This window comes from Sciurus vulgaris, assembly GCF_902686455.1.
Source record: "Sciurus vulgaris genome assembly, chromosome: 4".
Lineage (NCBI taxonomy): Eukaryota > Metazoa > Chordata > Mammalia > Rodentia > Sciuridae > Sciurus > Sciurus vulgaris.
In genome coordinates this window covers 57,985,953-58,001,402 of record NC_136464.1, presented here as the reverse complement: position 1 = coordinate 58,001,402, position 15,450 = coordinate 57,985,953, and the positions used below count along the sequence as shown (strand labels likewise).

General features: G+C 39.2%; 2 pseudogenes across 2 annotated transcripts; one reads left to right on the top strand and one right to left on the bottom strand.

Moving 5' to 3' along the window:
- Nucleotides 1-5,200: 5,200 nt before the first annotated feature.
- On the bottom strand, nucleotides 5,201-9,025 carry LOC306660219 (eukaryotic translation initiation factor 2 subunit 2-like; annotated as a pseudogene). Its single transcript has 2 exons — nucleotides 9,020-9,025; nucleotides 5,201-6,252 (listed from the first exon to the last, which is right to left on the bottom strand). The product of its transcript is annotated as a eukaryotic translation initiation factor 2 subunit 2-like (transcript).
- LOC306658711 (protein MIS12 homolog) lies at nucleotides 8,593-9,641 on the top strand (annotated as a pseudogene). The gene has a single exon. The product of its transcript is annotated as a protein MIS12 homolog (transcript).
- The last annotated feature ends 5,809 nt before the right edge of the window (nucleotides 9,642-15,450 follow it).

Here is a 15,450-nt window from a genome sequence, read left to right as displayed (position 1 = left end):
CCTCATATATACATATATAACACACACAAACATGCATTTATGTATGTTTATGTGCATGATAATCACCTTGTTTTTCCTTTGAGATCAATTTGCCAAGAAAAAAACTGTTTAACAGCAATGTATAGTTCACTCAGTATTTAATATTTATTAAACTCCATTATTGGCCAGGAACTATTGTCACTTTTCTAAGCATAGACTGTACTGGTGAACAAGATAAATGAGGTTCTGCTCTCATGGAGCAAGTACATAAATATTCAGGTAAGTGTATTAAGCAAGGAAAACCAAGTGATTTGGTAGATGTTTTGGGGAAGGGTGCTTGCTGTTCAGCTATGGTGACCTGGAAAGGCCTTTGAGAGTTGAAAGGTGACATTTAACTGAGAACTTAATGGGGGGAAAGCAGCCTCGTAATCCTTGGCAGAGCACTCCAGGGAGTGTTCAGCTAGAACAAGGTTTGGAAAGAGTTTTATTTACTTATTTATTTAATATTTTAAATACGTTTTTAGTTGTAGATGGACACAATACCTTTATTTTGTTTGCTTAGTTTTTTAATGTGATCTGGGGATCGAACCCAGTGCCTCGCGTGTAATTTTGAGACAGGGTCACTAAGTTGCCGAAGGCCTCACTAAATTGCTGAGGCTGGCCTTGATTGACCAATTTTCCTGCCTCAGCCTCCCAAGTCACTGGAATTACAGGTGGTGCCACCACACCTGGGTGAGCGGCATTTTAGAAGATATGAAAGGTCAGTGTGGGTAGAGCAGATGGGGGTGGGGAAAGGAATGGAATGGGGCAGGCTTAGGGAGTTGAAATGGAGGGCCTTTGTAAGTCAAGGTAAACAGCAGGAATTTATCCATTTAGCCAGATGCCTACCTATTACAGCCTTTTTTTTTTTTTCTTTTGGGTACGGGAGATTTAAATCAGGGGCACTTTACCACTGAGCCATATCCCCAGCCTTTTTTGTTTTTTTACTTTAAGACAGGGTCTCACTAAGTTGCTGAGGGCCTCACTAAATTTCTGAGGCTTGCCTTGAATTTGTAATCCCAAACTGGTCTTAAACTCCTATACTAAAATGATCCTCCCAAGAGCTGAGATTATGGGTGTGCACCATCACACCCAACTTAAAATTCCAACTTTTTTTTTTTTTTTTTTTTTTGGTACTGGGATTTGAACCCAGGGGCTCTTTACCACTAAGCTATACCCTCACTCCTTTTTATTTAATTTTATTTCTGGGGGTGTTGAGAATTGAACCCAGGCCCGATTGGAATTTTAAGGAAACTCAACTATTCTGGCTTCTAAGGAGAGAATAGGAGGAGGAAGGGGCACACCAAGGAAATCAGGAAGACAAGCTAGGTTTTATAAAGATTAATCCAGCTGGGTACAGTGGTGCATGTCTGTAATCACAATAGCTTGAGAGTTTGGGGAAGAAGGATTGCAGATTCAAAGCCAGCCTCAGCAACTTAGCAAGGCTCTAAGCAACTCAGAAGGACCCTAAAGGGATGGGGATGAGACTCCGTGGTTAAGGACCTTGGTTAAATCCCCAGTACCAAAATAAATAAATAAATAAGAAAGATTAATCCAAGTAAGAGACAAAAGTGGTTTGCACTAGGATGATGGAGTAGGGATAGAAGTGGATAAAATCAATGTGGAATCTTGGAATTAGAACCACAAGACATGCTAAAGGGTTAAATGTAGAGCACCAGAGGAAAAGAATCAAGAATAAGTGGAAGTCAGCAGGCAAAGTGCGTTTCTGTGGGTGACATGCATTAGAATCAAGAGTTCTATTTGGGTCATGCTGAGTTTAGGATGTTAAGCTTGAGATGAAACAATTGTTATTTAATAACATCCTTTCATCGAACCTTAAAAGGAAATCAAGGAGGATCAAGAGGAAGCAAAGACAGGAGGGAGGTTTCTTGAGGACACTGATGTGGCACTTCATCTCAGCTGCTCTCATCTCTTCAACTGTCTTGAGAAGTTATTCTAGAACAACCCCCCTTTTGAGCCTTTCTTGATATAGCCACTTTCCTACTAACCTTATTCAACTTCATTTATGTATGTATTCCTTTATTTAACAACTACTTACTGAACTCTTTCTGTATGCCAAGCTTTGAAAATAAGATCTCTAAGACAGTCTTAAATCTTAACTTTTCTTCTTGACTCTCTTACTCAACTTGATTTCAAAAGATAACTTTCAAGTATAACAGGCAGTGATCTTAAAACCAGTCCTTATCCCAGTAGCCATCAACATACTCTGCTATTTGTCATTTGCTGTCTGTAATGACTTTTTATGCTTTTAAGACTTTTTTCTGTATCAGTAGAAAATCTCACCGTCTGCTCTGCAGTCCTGCCCTCTGTTCACATAGCCTGTTCCTCAAACACGGCTTCCCTGAGTATGGCTCCCGAAAGAGCCGCCTTTGGAGATGTTGCTGCTTCTCAAGATGAGTGCTTCTCAAACATTTTGGTCCTAAGGCTCCTTTGCACTTGACAAGTTAGAAGACACCAAAGAGCCTTTGTTTATGTGGCTATATCTTTCTATATTTACTCTATTTGAAATTAAAATTGAGAATTTTAACAATTGATGATAAAATAGTAATAAACCCACTACATTTAAGCATGACCTTTTGGGCAGGGGTCATAGCACAGTGGTAGAGTACTTGCCTAGCATGCGTGAGGCATTGGGTTCGATTCTCAGCACTGCGTATAAAGATCCATTGACAACTAAAAATATATTTTAAAAAAGATAATAAAATAAACATGATCTTTGGGGCTGGGGAGATAGCTCAGTCAGTAGAGTGCTTGCCTTGTAAGCATAAGGCCCTGGGTTCGATCCCCAGCACAAAAAAAATAAATAAATAAAAATGATCTTTTATGAAAATGATTACTTTCCAAAACAAAAAAGAATAAGTGACATGTGGCAGATTTTGTGTTTTGGCTTAACAGCTTGATTCTCATAGCTCTTGTAATATAACATGTCATGTAGCTTTTGGAAAATTCCGTTGTACCTTTGTAAGAGAATGAGAGTGAAAAAGGTAGTGTCTTCTTACTGTGAAAACAGTAAAATAATTCCATGAGAATCCTTTCTCCCCATAGCTGCCCCAAGGTCCCCTGGCACATGCTTTGAGAACTGTTACATTGGCCTACTCCATGTCGGGAATGACACAGAGCAGACAATGTCGAGAGTTGGTTTGGGAAACCAATGTGACGAGTGGCTGGATCTTACTATTACTTCGTACACGCTGGCTTTGGTTGAGTCTGGAGTTATGGCAATGTTACATTTAATCATTATTTTGCCATAGCATAAACCGAATTTCTTGGGCAATATTGGATCCTTTAACAAAAACTGCTTTATCTGCTTGAATTCTGCCAAAACTGTGTTTCAGTGTTGTTTGTCTCTGTTACTGTGGAATTGCCAAAAGGTAATTAGGGACCCTCTCTTTCTTAAACAATTGGCTCATTATTCTGTGTGAAGTTTGCAAAATCTTACATGAAATACTCATGCTCAGAACACTTAGAAGTGTTGGCAACGTGGTATAATTGGGGCCAGAATTAACGACTATTGGGGCCACAGTTTTACTTCAAAGAACCTTTTTGTTCTTTCCCTCACCCCATAAACCAGTTATCCAGACAAAGACTATAGACTGAGCTAATAAAATGCATCTTTGCCACAAATTGTTTGCAATATCCTTCTCAGCATTGCTAAATCTAGACAATTAATAGCTAAAGTCATGCTTCATTCATTTACTTCATCCATTTACTTTATTCACTTAGTATATATTGAATGCCTGTTACCAGAAGACTGCATATTACCTGACAAGTCTGCACTTGCCTATGAAAAAAGTTGAAATTTATAGAAGACCCTGAAGGTCTTCCACATGGCACATTTTGGGAAATCCTAGTTATTAAGAACAAATTTATGGCCTGTAATCCCAGTAGCTAAGGCAGGAAAATCACAAGTTCAAGGTCAGCCTCAGCAATTTAGCGAGGCTCTAATCAACTTAGTGAGACCCTGTCTCAAAATTAAAAGTTCTGGGGATGTGGCTCAGTGATTAAGTGCCCCTGGGTTCAATCCCCAGCACCAAAACTCAGTGTAGCTCAGTGGTAGAGTGCTCACCTAGAATTCATGAGGCCCTGCCTGGGTTCAATTCCCAGCACTGCAAAAACATTTAAAATAAACTAAAATGCCATTCTGTTTTTTGCTATTAATTGGGGATGGGGCACACTGGGTGGAGGAGAGATTTTTCCTTTTAGAATTCCTTGAGGAAAGTTGTTGAAATTGTCTAAAACTCAGCAGGGATTTCTGGGTTATCTCTCTCTTGCTCATCTCTATTCAGATCCCAGTTTGAGCCCATGTTGTCAGTTTCTCCCTGAATCATGTGAGAGGAGGGGCTTCATAAAGACATGCATTTTTGCTAGGCCTGGAGGCACACACCTGTAATCCCAGTGATCAGGGAGGGTAAGGCAGGAGGGTCACAAGTTTGAGGCCAGCCTCAGCAACTTAGTGAGGCCCTAAGCAACTTAGCAAGAACCTGTCTCAAAATACAAAAAAAGGCTGGGGACATGGCTCAGTGGTAAAGCACCCCTGGGTTCAATCCCCAGTGCCCCCCAGAAAAGAATGTCAGTTACAAAATGAAGTTGCTGTTCTATCAGGTTAATTTGATTGGACTGTAAGAAGGGATAGCTACATCTCAGGTAAACTTGCTGACTAGTCATTAAGGCAAACAGAAGCAATACCACTGAGTCACAACTCCAGGCTATATATATATATATATATATATATTGTGTGTGTGTGTGTGTGTGTGTGTGTTTTGTGTGTGTGTGTGTGTGTGTGTGTATGTGTGTGTGTGGTGCTGGGGATTGAACCCAGGGCCTTGTGCTTGTGAGGAAAATACCAACTGAGCTATATCCCCAGCCCCTAGATATATCTTTTTAAAAAGCTCATCCATTTTGTTTTTTAAGTAGCTGTTGCAGTGCTTCTTTCCGCCCACTTCAACTTTGGTACCAGAAATTGAACCCAGGGGTGCTTTACCTCTGAGCCACATCCCCAGCTCTATTCTGTATTTTATTTAGAAACAGGGTCTCATTGAATTGCTTAGTGCCTTGCTTTTGCTGAGGCTGGCTTTGAACTCTCGATCCTCCTGCCTCAGCCTCCGGAGCTGCTGGGATTACAGGCATGTGCCACCGTGCCTGGCTCTTTCCATAGTCACCTTCAATGAATATCTTTTTTTTTTTTTCACTGTTATAATAACTTAATTTATCTTGCATTTTATGATTTTGAAAAAGCACCTCCTTACCGCATCATGTTTTTCTGACAGTTGTTAAATTAGGCAATGAGTATGTCAACAGCTTGAGCTTCGGCATCCTGCAAGGATTTCAGATCAACTAACCACTCAGCAAAGAACTTTGCAGCTTTTCTATCTTGTTTTTAATACAGTGGCATATCCATTCTGACGGTAAACCTGTCCAGCCAAATCTCCACAATATACTTTGCGAAATCAGTGGTGATAAGTTAGTTTAGCTCGGAACTGTGCTTGCTTGCCCGTGACAGCCTGGAAGCCAGGCTACAACCGCATCAGAGAATGACATGTTCCACACTGTAAGAAACAGAGTCGGGAGTCCTTCTGCAGGATTGTGTCTGGTGAGTGGCATGTGTAGCAAGTGATGTATTTCTTAATGTATCTTCTCAAGACATTTTCTGTCTGTTTCTATTGGGATCTTTGATTACAAGTTGGTTATTACCATCTTCAGAACCACTTGGACCCAATTCTACCAATAAAAATGCAAGGAGATGTTTGGGTTGACAATGTAATAGTTTACAGATATCTGTAAAGTTGACGAAAGAAGTTTTCTTGGTTCCTACTCAGACAACCTGTAGAGGTTTCATAACAAATTTTCTCTCCAGTAACCATATCTAGATGATTCTTTTCCCTCATGATGTTGAACACCGATTCAGTAGCTCCTCAGAGGTGTAGTCTCTGAGTCTGCCCAAGCAGGGCCTGTCTGGTTACTGAATGAGAGCCCATCATCTTTGTTGCTATCTTCATCTTCTAAAGCTTCGTCTTTCTCTAGTATTTTATCCTCATGTGAGAACTTGACATTCTTCTTTTTATTGCCAAGCATAATATCAAGATCATCCTCTGGTTCAGATGGCTCTTGAACATCACTTTGAATCTTAAGATTCTTTACACCTTTTTCAGCTTCATCAATATCAAATCTTTTTTTTTTTTTTCCTTTTGCGGTGCTGGGGATCGAACTCAGGGCCTTGTGTTTGCGAGGCAAGCACTCCACCAGCTGAGCTATCTCCCCAGCCCTTCTTTTTCTTTTGATTGAAGAAGTTCAAGTCATCTAGATCATCAGAAGCGTCTTTTGTCCTACTGTCTCCTTCGTCCGCTTCCACATCCTTACCCTCAGTTTGTTCTGGTTCCACTTCTTTTGGTTCAGAGGGCTGGGTTTCTTCAGTCTGGGCATTCCCTTCCTCAACTAACATAAGGGCTTCTTCTTCTTCTTCTTACTCATTGTAGGATCAAAAATCTTCTTGTCCCAGACATGGCTGCAGCTCAAGTGGGCTCGGCATGAATGAGAAGTCAGATGGGTCAGCCCCTGGCCTTGGCAGCAGCGCTGCCCCTGCCAATACCTCTCCCAGCACCACACTAGCCTATTGCCTGAGTATTGCTTTTGATTATCATTATCACTTACTAATCATGAGTTAAGAAGACAGAAAAATATGTTAGGGCAACAACAGAGTGTTACAAAATTAAGTTGCTGGTTCTATCAGTATATGGTATTGGACATACACATGGATATATTCATATTGTAATAACAGTAAACAAATGAACCTTTTTAAAAGGATATTTTTAGTTGTAGATGGACACAATGGCTTTATTTATGCATTTATTTATTTATTTATTTTTGGGTTCTGGAGATGGAATTCAGGGGCACTGGGTCACTGAGCCCCATCCCCAGCCCTATTTTGTATTTTATTTAGAGACAGAGTCTCACTGAGGTTCTTAGTGCCTCACTTTTGCTGAGTCTGGCTTTGAACTTGCGATCCTCCTATCTCAGCCTCCTAAACCACTAGGATTACAGGCATGTGCCCCCTTGCCCAGCACAATGCCTTTATTATATTCATTTATTTTTCTGTGGTGCTGAGGATTGAACCCAGTGCCTCACATATGCAAGGCAAGCACTCTACCACTGAGCTACAGTCCCAGCCCCCAAATAGACCTTTTGGTCATTCTGAAATTCAGAGAAATGTAATAATCTCTTTGAGAAAATTTAATTTGGAAGCATTATATCCATTTTTTTTATTCATTCATTTTTTTGGTGTGTGTGGGGTGTGTGTGTGTGTGTTCGCGTGTGTGTGTTCGCGTGCGTGTGTGTTACTAGGATTGAATCCAACTGAGCTACATTCCTGGCCCTTTTTATCTGGGTCTCTCAAAGTTGTCAAGACTGGCCTCAAATTTACAATCCTCCTACTTCAGCCTCCTAAGTCCCTAGGATTACAAGAGTATGCCACCTATTGTTTTTATTATCATTTTTTATCATGATCATTGGATAGTTTTTTCATTCGTTCATTTTTTTGTTTTGTTTTCAGTGCTGGGATGGAACCCAGGCCCTTGCACTTACTAAGCATGTGGTCTGTCACTGCATGTGGGCTGCCACTGAACTATACCCAATCCTTATTATTAGATTTTGAAATAAAAACCTAGGACAGGAAAAAAAATTTTTTAAAAAAGAACTTTCTAAGAAAACAACCAGGAACCACATACCAAGGAGAAATACCAGAGAACTTCTAGCTCTCATAAAATCTCCCCCATGTAACCATAAAATCCAACCAGACTTTTAAAGCCAGTAACCTCATTCTCAGGAAGGTCACGACCCAGTATTAATTTTTGTATCTACGGGAGATGACGAGAAGGCCGTCCATGTGCTCTGTGTGAATGCGGGGTCCAAAAACACACTTAATAAACCTGAAGACATGCTGGAGGACAGTGAATTGCTGAGTATGACTCGAGCGGCAGCAGCCACACACCGGTTCTATCAGCCCCGAGCTTCCCCACTTCCTTCTGAATTATCACCCTCATTTTTTCTCCACGGGTTATCTTAATCACTTTGCCTTTCCTGTTCCCACCCTAAGTCAGCATTTGTTATCAGAAGATTCCTCACCCTCTGTGATCATCTGTAATTGTATGGATGAGTTTTACACTCTTAATATTCACCCAGAGGCCGCTGCTTGAATACTAAGAAAATGGTATAATCATGTGAAAAAATTCAACAACGAAAACCAAATGATCTTATCTGCTCTGTAGACAGCCCTATATTAAGAACATATTACCCTTTTAGATTTAGGAGGTTTTTTAAAAAAATTTTTTTAGTTGTACATGGACATAGCTTTATTTATTTTTTTAATGTGGTGCTGAGGATCAAACCTAGTGCCTCACATATGCTAGGCAAGTGCTCTACCACGAGCTACAGCCCCAGCCCCAGGTTTAGGAGTTTTGAACTCTTCTTCTGGCTTTTTGATTTTTTTTGAGGGGTGGGGTGGGGGTGGTACTGGGGATTGAACTCAGGGGCACTTGGCCACTGAGCCACATTCCCCAGCCCTATTTTGTATTTTATTTAGAGACAGAGTCTCCCGGAGTTGCTTAGTACCTCACAGTTGCTGAGGCTGGCTTTGAACTCACGATCCTCCTACCTCAGCCTCCCGGGCTGCTGGGATTACAGGCATGCACCACCGCCTCCAGTTCTCTTCTGGTTTTATTGTTATTTTTATTTTTTTTCCTGTATGTGGAGGCCATAAGATCTAATTACATTCTGCTTATAAATGAAAGAAATGATTCCCAAACTTTTCAGGGGAAAAAATAGTTTAGGTTTCATTCATTGAGAATGAACCAGAGTATCCCAAGTTGTAAAAAAGTTAAATAATTCAGGTTGGAATACTGAGGAGCCACTGGTGTGGCTCATATTTAGCAGCTTGTGGTCCCTTAGAGGAGGTGGCAGGAAGCCTGCACGTGGTCAACTTCATCACCTCCATGGTCACTACGAGTTTTCATAACTGAGGATAGAAAAGTAAACTAAGATGTCAGTGGATCCAATGACCTATGAGGCCCTGTTCTTTGGCTTCACACCATCAACTTGCATATTAAGGATCTACATTGCATTTCAAGACTGCCTCTTTGAAGTGACATAGGCTGTTGTACAGGTTATTCTGAAGAAACCAGAGGGAATCCCAGGCTGTGAGGTGTCCAGAGAAGTTTCTTTGCTTCATGAAAGAACATTTTGTTAACCTTTTTGGCAAAATGGAGCAGTTGTTTTTGCAGTTTGATTTTGTGTATCCCCCCAAATATCTTGCTTCCTGAAGATATGTGTCAGGAGATACATCATAATGAAGAAGAATCTCAGCTTCTCCAAAAAGAAATGGAAAAGTTACAGGAAAAGTGTAAGACTAAATTAAATTAGAAGAGCAAAATATTGTTCAGGCCCAATTCAAATTAAACCTAAATTTTGTTTGATGAGCTTAAAAACGTTGGGAGAGATCATAGGACTAGTGATTATAGGGAAAGTTTGAGGTCCCTGGTCCAGAATTCCAGGAAGCTCCAGAACATTAGAGACAATGGGGAAAGGAAGGCAAAAGACTGAAAATATCTTAATTTCTCAATAGCTAAAAACAAAGAGCTCAGCTGGGGCCGTAGCTCAGTGGTAGAGTGCTTGCCTAGCATGTGTGAGACACTGAGTTTGATTCTCTCAGCACCACATAATAAATAAATGAAATAAAGGTATTGTGTCCATCTCCAAGTAAAAATATTCATTAAGAAAAAAAAAAAAAAAAAAAAAAGAGCCAGGCTGGGATATAGCTCAGTGGCAAAGTGCTTGCCTCGCATATGCAAGGCCTTGATTTTGATCCCCAGTTCCTACCTTGAACAAGTTTGTGAAGCATCTGTTCCTTAGAGACCTCTAGTAAGTGGGAAGGGATTCTTGACTCAGTAGTGGCTCAGTTGGGGGCATGATTGAAGAAGTGAAGATACATCCAAAAATATTTTTAAAGTTGTACCTGGGTTAGGAGTTCTTGGTGATCCTGATCATTTTGGCTCATTCTTTGGATGATATCAGATGAGAAAGGGTTAAATGAGTGGCTTCTTCAGTAACTAGTCACCACACTACAGAGATGGCCTGCACAGAATGCCTGGTCTTGCCCAGTAACTCCTTTCCCTGAAGGCGTTTATAACTGGTTGAAAGAAGCAAGTGGCAAAAAAAGACATCTTTGATCTTTGGTTAAGAAGAAAGAAATTGTTTTTGTTTCCAAAATAAATCTTGTCCACAAGCAAGGCCCTGATGATGTTAAACAATTGACTACCTTAGGGTCCCACAGAAGATGACCTTGGACAAAAAAGTAGATCCCAGTGGAACAGAAAAGGAAGTATGGGACATAGTCAACAATGAAGTTTATTTGACTGACTCAGGTTTTATACCAAAATCATTTTGTAGTAAAGTTAGTTTTGGATTCTGCCTTATACCTAATATTTAATTAACTTTTTTCTTCACAGTGATCTGACGGTACTAAGCATCAAATGTTTAGTACCCTCAGATCACCTGAGGGAAGGGGAGAAATGTTAATGGTTGATCTTAAAGTATTATTTGCTCTCCATGTCTTCCTAAAGAACAGGATTTGGCGTTTTTCTTTTATGTGTATATAGAAGGAGTTATTTATTTGCATCTAAGTCAGACCTGATGACACATGCCTGTAATCCCAGCAGCTTGGGAGGCTGAGGCAGGAGAATCGCAAGTTCAAAGCAAACCTAAGCAACTTAGTGATGCCCTAAGCAGCTCAGCAAGATCCTTTCTTTAATAAAATATAAAAAAGAACTGACGCCTGTCATCCGCCATTTGGCTGCCTCTTGCCTGTCCATCTCCTGCCTTTCACCTACCCATCACCCACCACCTGAGGTCCACCTGCCAATCGTCCACCAGTAGCCAGCAGACTGACTGCAGACGACCGGATCGCCAGCTGCCTACTGTGGCTGGAAGTTCACTGTCACAGTACCTGTAGGTTTGGTTACACGTGGCTGCCACCATTTTGAGACAACAGCCAGGACCTATAGAACCCCTGGCCGGACAGACCGAGTCCCATCTCCAGGACCCTTCAGCCCAACCGACCACACCCTGCCTCCGGGACCCCCAGACCGATTGACTGCTTCCCACCACCAGGACTCCCAGACTGACCACACCACTCTGCCTCCAGGACCTCCAGCTGACTACGTCCACACCCCGAGATGCAGCTCCCCATTTGCCAACATATTTGGAAGCCTGAGCAGCCACCTTAGATAATCCTGGAAGCTGTATCTCCCATCTTTAGATGGGGTAAATCCCATCCTGAGACTCCTGCTGGAGACCAGAAGCTCATTGTCAGGTACCTCTCATGCATCAGGCTACTGAAGACTGGGAGGTTTGAATACTATATCACTGTTATAGTGTAGATTTTTTTTTTTTTCTTTTTCTTTTTCCTCCTTTTTAAAAATTTTTAATTTTTTATTTCTTTATTTTTCTCACTCTATTTTCCTTTTTTACCTGTTTCCTCAGAGTCTCTTTCTCCCTTTTTGCTAACAACCAACTTCTTTTGATTACACTTTCATTCTTTCTATGATTTAGAACTTCTATATACTCCTTTCTTATCCCATTAACAGCTACATCCTATACCCCTTCCCATCCTCTTTGTCCTCCATTAGAAACTGCAAACCTTATTGCAACTCTGTTTGTTATACTGTAGATAATAATTGAACACATTCTATTTCTTATGACAATATTGTTAACATCTTCATAGGGGCTATTTGGTACAGGGCTGAATAGTGTATGTACTGGGCACTGCTAATATTGATTGCAAACATAAAGAAGAGGTTTTGGAAACCTATAGGGTCACTATAAGCCTATAGGAGAAAACTGCAATACCCCAGATCTGCACTGCTAGAGAGGAAGATACATGGACAACATGAAAAAAACAAGGGAAGAAAATGATCCAAACAAACCTAGATTCTATATTAATAGAATCCAGTGACAGCATGGTAGAAGAAATGTCAGAAAAGGAGTTAGGAATATACATAATTAAAATGATTTGTGAAGCAAAGGACGAGATAAGAGAGCAATGCAGGCAATGAATGATCATTCCAATAAGCAGTTGGAAAAGCAATTACAGGAAGCAAAAGATAATTTCAACAAAGAGATGGAGATTCTCAAAAAAATACCAAATGGAAATCCTTGAAATGAAGGAAAAAATAAGCCAAATAAAAAAATCAATGAAAAGTATCACCCACAGACTAGACCACTTGGAAGACAGAACCTCAGACAATGAAGACAAAATATTTAATCTTGAAAATAAAGTTGCCCAGAGAAGATGGTACAAAATCATGAACAGAACCTCCAAGAACTATAGGACATCATGAAAAGATCAAATTTAAGAATTATCGGGATTGAGGAAGGCACGGAGATACAAACTAAAGGAATGAACAACCTATTCAATGAACTAATATCAGAAAATTTCCCAAACCTGAAGAATGAAATGGAAAATCAAATACAAGAGACTTACAGAATACCAAATGCACAAAATCACAACAGATCCACACCAAGGCACATTATAATGAAAATGCCTAACATACAGAATAAAGATAGGATTTTGAAGCCCACGAGAGAAAAGCATCAGATTACATATAGGGGGAAACTAATACAGATATCAGCAGATTTCTCAGCTCAGACCCTAAAAGCTAGAAGGGCCTGGAACAACATATTTCAGTCTCTGAAAGAATATGGTTGCCAACCAAGAATCCTATGCCCAGAAAAACTAAGCTTCAGATTTGAAAATGAAATAAAATCCTTCCGTGATAAACAAAAGTTAAAAGAATTTACAAATAGAAAGCCTGCACTACAGAATATTCTCAATAAAATATTCCACAAGGAGGAAATGAAAAATGACCATCTAGGTCAACAAAAGGAGGAACTACCTTTAAGGAAAAATCAATCAAAGGAGAAACCAAGGCAAGTTAAAAGCCAAAAATAAGCCCAAATGACTGGAAATACAAATCTTATCTCAATAATAAACTTGAACATTAATGGCCTAAACTCATCAAACAAAGACATAGACTGGCAGATTGGATTAAAAAGAAAGACCCAACAATATGCTGCCTCCAAGAGAGTCATCTCATAGATAAGGACATCCACAGACTAAAGGTGGAAGGATGGGAAAAAACCTACCACGCACACAGACTCAGTAAAAAAGTGGGGGTTTCCATCCTTATTTTAGATAAAGTGGACTTCAAGCCAAAGTTAGTCAGAAGGGATAAAGAAGGACATTTCATACTGCTTAAGGGAACCATAAATCAGGAAGACATAACAATCACAAATATTTATGCCCCTAACAACAGTGCATCCATGTACATTAAACAAATGCTTCTCAATTCCAGGAATCAAATAGACCACAACACAATAATTCTGGGTGACTTTAACACACCACTGTCACCACTGGATAGATCTTCCAAACAAAAACTAAACAAAGAAACCATATAACTCAATAACACAATTAATAATTTAGATTTAACAGACATATATAGAGTATTCCATTCATCAACGAGTGAATACACTTTCTTCAGACAATACACTTTCTTCTCAGCAGCACATGGAATCTGCTCGAAAATAGACCATATGTGATGCCATAAAGTAACCCTTACTAAATGCAAAAAAAATAGAGATACTATCTTGTGTTCTATGAGATCATAATAGAATGAAACTAGAAATCAATGACAAAATAAAAAACAGAAATTACTCCAACACCTGGAGACTAAATAATATGCTATTGAATGAAGCATGGATAACAGAAAACATCAGGGAGAAGATAAAAAAAAATACTTAGAAGTAAATGAGAATGACGATACAACATATCAAAATCTCTGAGACACTATAAAAGCAGGAAAATTCATTGCATTCATTGCATTGCATTCAAGAAAAGAATAAAAAGTCAACAACTAAATGACCTAACATTACAGCTCAAAGCCCTAGAAAAAGAAGAACAGAACAACACCAAAAGTAGTAGAAGATAGGAAATAATTAAAATCAGAACTGAAATCAATGAAATTGAAACAAAGGAAACAATTCAAAAAATTGACAAAACAAAAAGTTGGTTCTTTGAAAAAGTAAACAAAATAGACAAACCCTTAGCCACACTAACAAAGAGAACGAGAGAGAAAACTCAACATTACTAAAATTCATGATGAAAAGGGAAATATCACGACAGACACCACTGAAATACATAACATAACGAGAAACTACTTTGAAAATCTATACTCGAACAAAATACAAAATACCGAAGACATTGACAAATTTCTAGAGACATATGGTTCTCCCAAACTGAACCAGGAGGACATGCACAATTTAAACAGATCAATATCAAGCAATGAAATAGAAGAAGCCATCAAAAACCTACCAACCAAGAAAAGCCCAGGACCAGATGGATTCTCAACCGAGTTCTACAAGACCTTCAAAGAAGAATTCATTCCAATATTTTTCAAAGTATTCCAGGAAATAGAAAAGGAGGGAACCCGATCAAATTCATTCTATGAAGTTAATATAACGCTCATACCCAAACCAGACAAAGACACATCAAGGAAAGAAAATTTTAGACCAATATCTCTGATGAATATAGATGCAAAAATCCTTAAAGAAATTCTGTCAAAACGCATACAAAAACATATTAAGAAGATAATGCACCATGATCAAGTGGGGTTCATCCTGGGGGTGCAAGATGGCTTCAACATCTGGAAATCAATAAGTGTAATTCATCACATCAATAGACTTAAGGTTAAAAATTGTATGGTTATTTCAACTGACACAGAGAAAGCATTTGACAAAATACAACACCCCTTCATGCTCAAAACACTAGAAAAAATAGGGATAATAGGAACATACCTGAACATTGTAAAGGCTATTTATGCTAAGCCCACGGCCAACATCATTCTTAATGGAGAAAAACTGAAAGCATTCCCTTTAAAAACTGGAACATGACAGGGATGCCCTCTTTCACCACTTCTATTCAATATCACGCGTGAAATACTAGCCAGAGCAATTAGACAGACTAAAGAAATTAAAGGGATATGAATAGGAAAAGAGGAAATCAAGCTGTCATTATTTGCTGATGACATGATTCTACATTTAGAGGATCCAAAACTCCACCAGAAAACTTCTAGACCTCATAAATGAATTCAGCAAAATAGCAGGATATAAAATCAACATGCATAAATCTAAAGTATTTTCGTACATAAGTGATGAAATATTTGAAAGGGAAATGAGCCTCACATTCACAATAGCCTCAAAAAAATAAATAAATAAATAAAATACTTGGGAGTCAATCTAACCAAAGAGGTGAAAGATCTCTACAATGAAAACTACAAAACATTGAAGAAAGAAATTGAGGAGGATCTT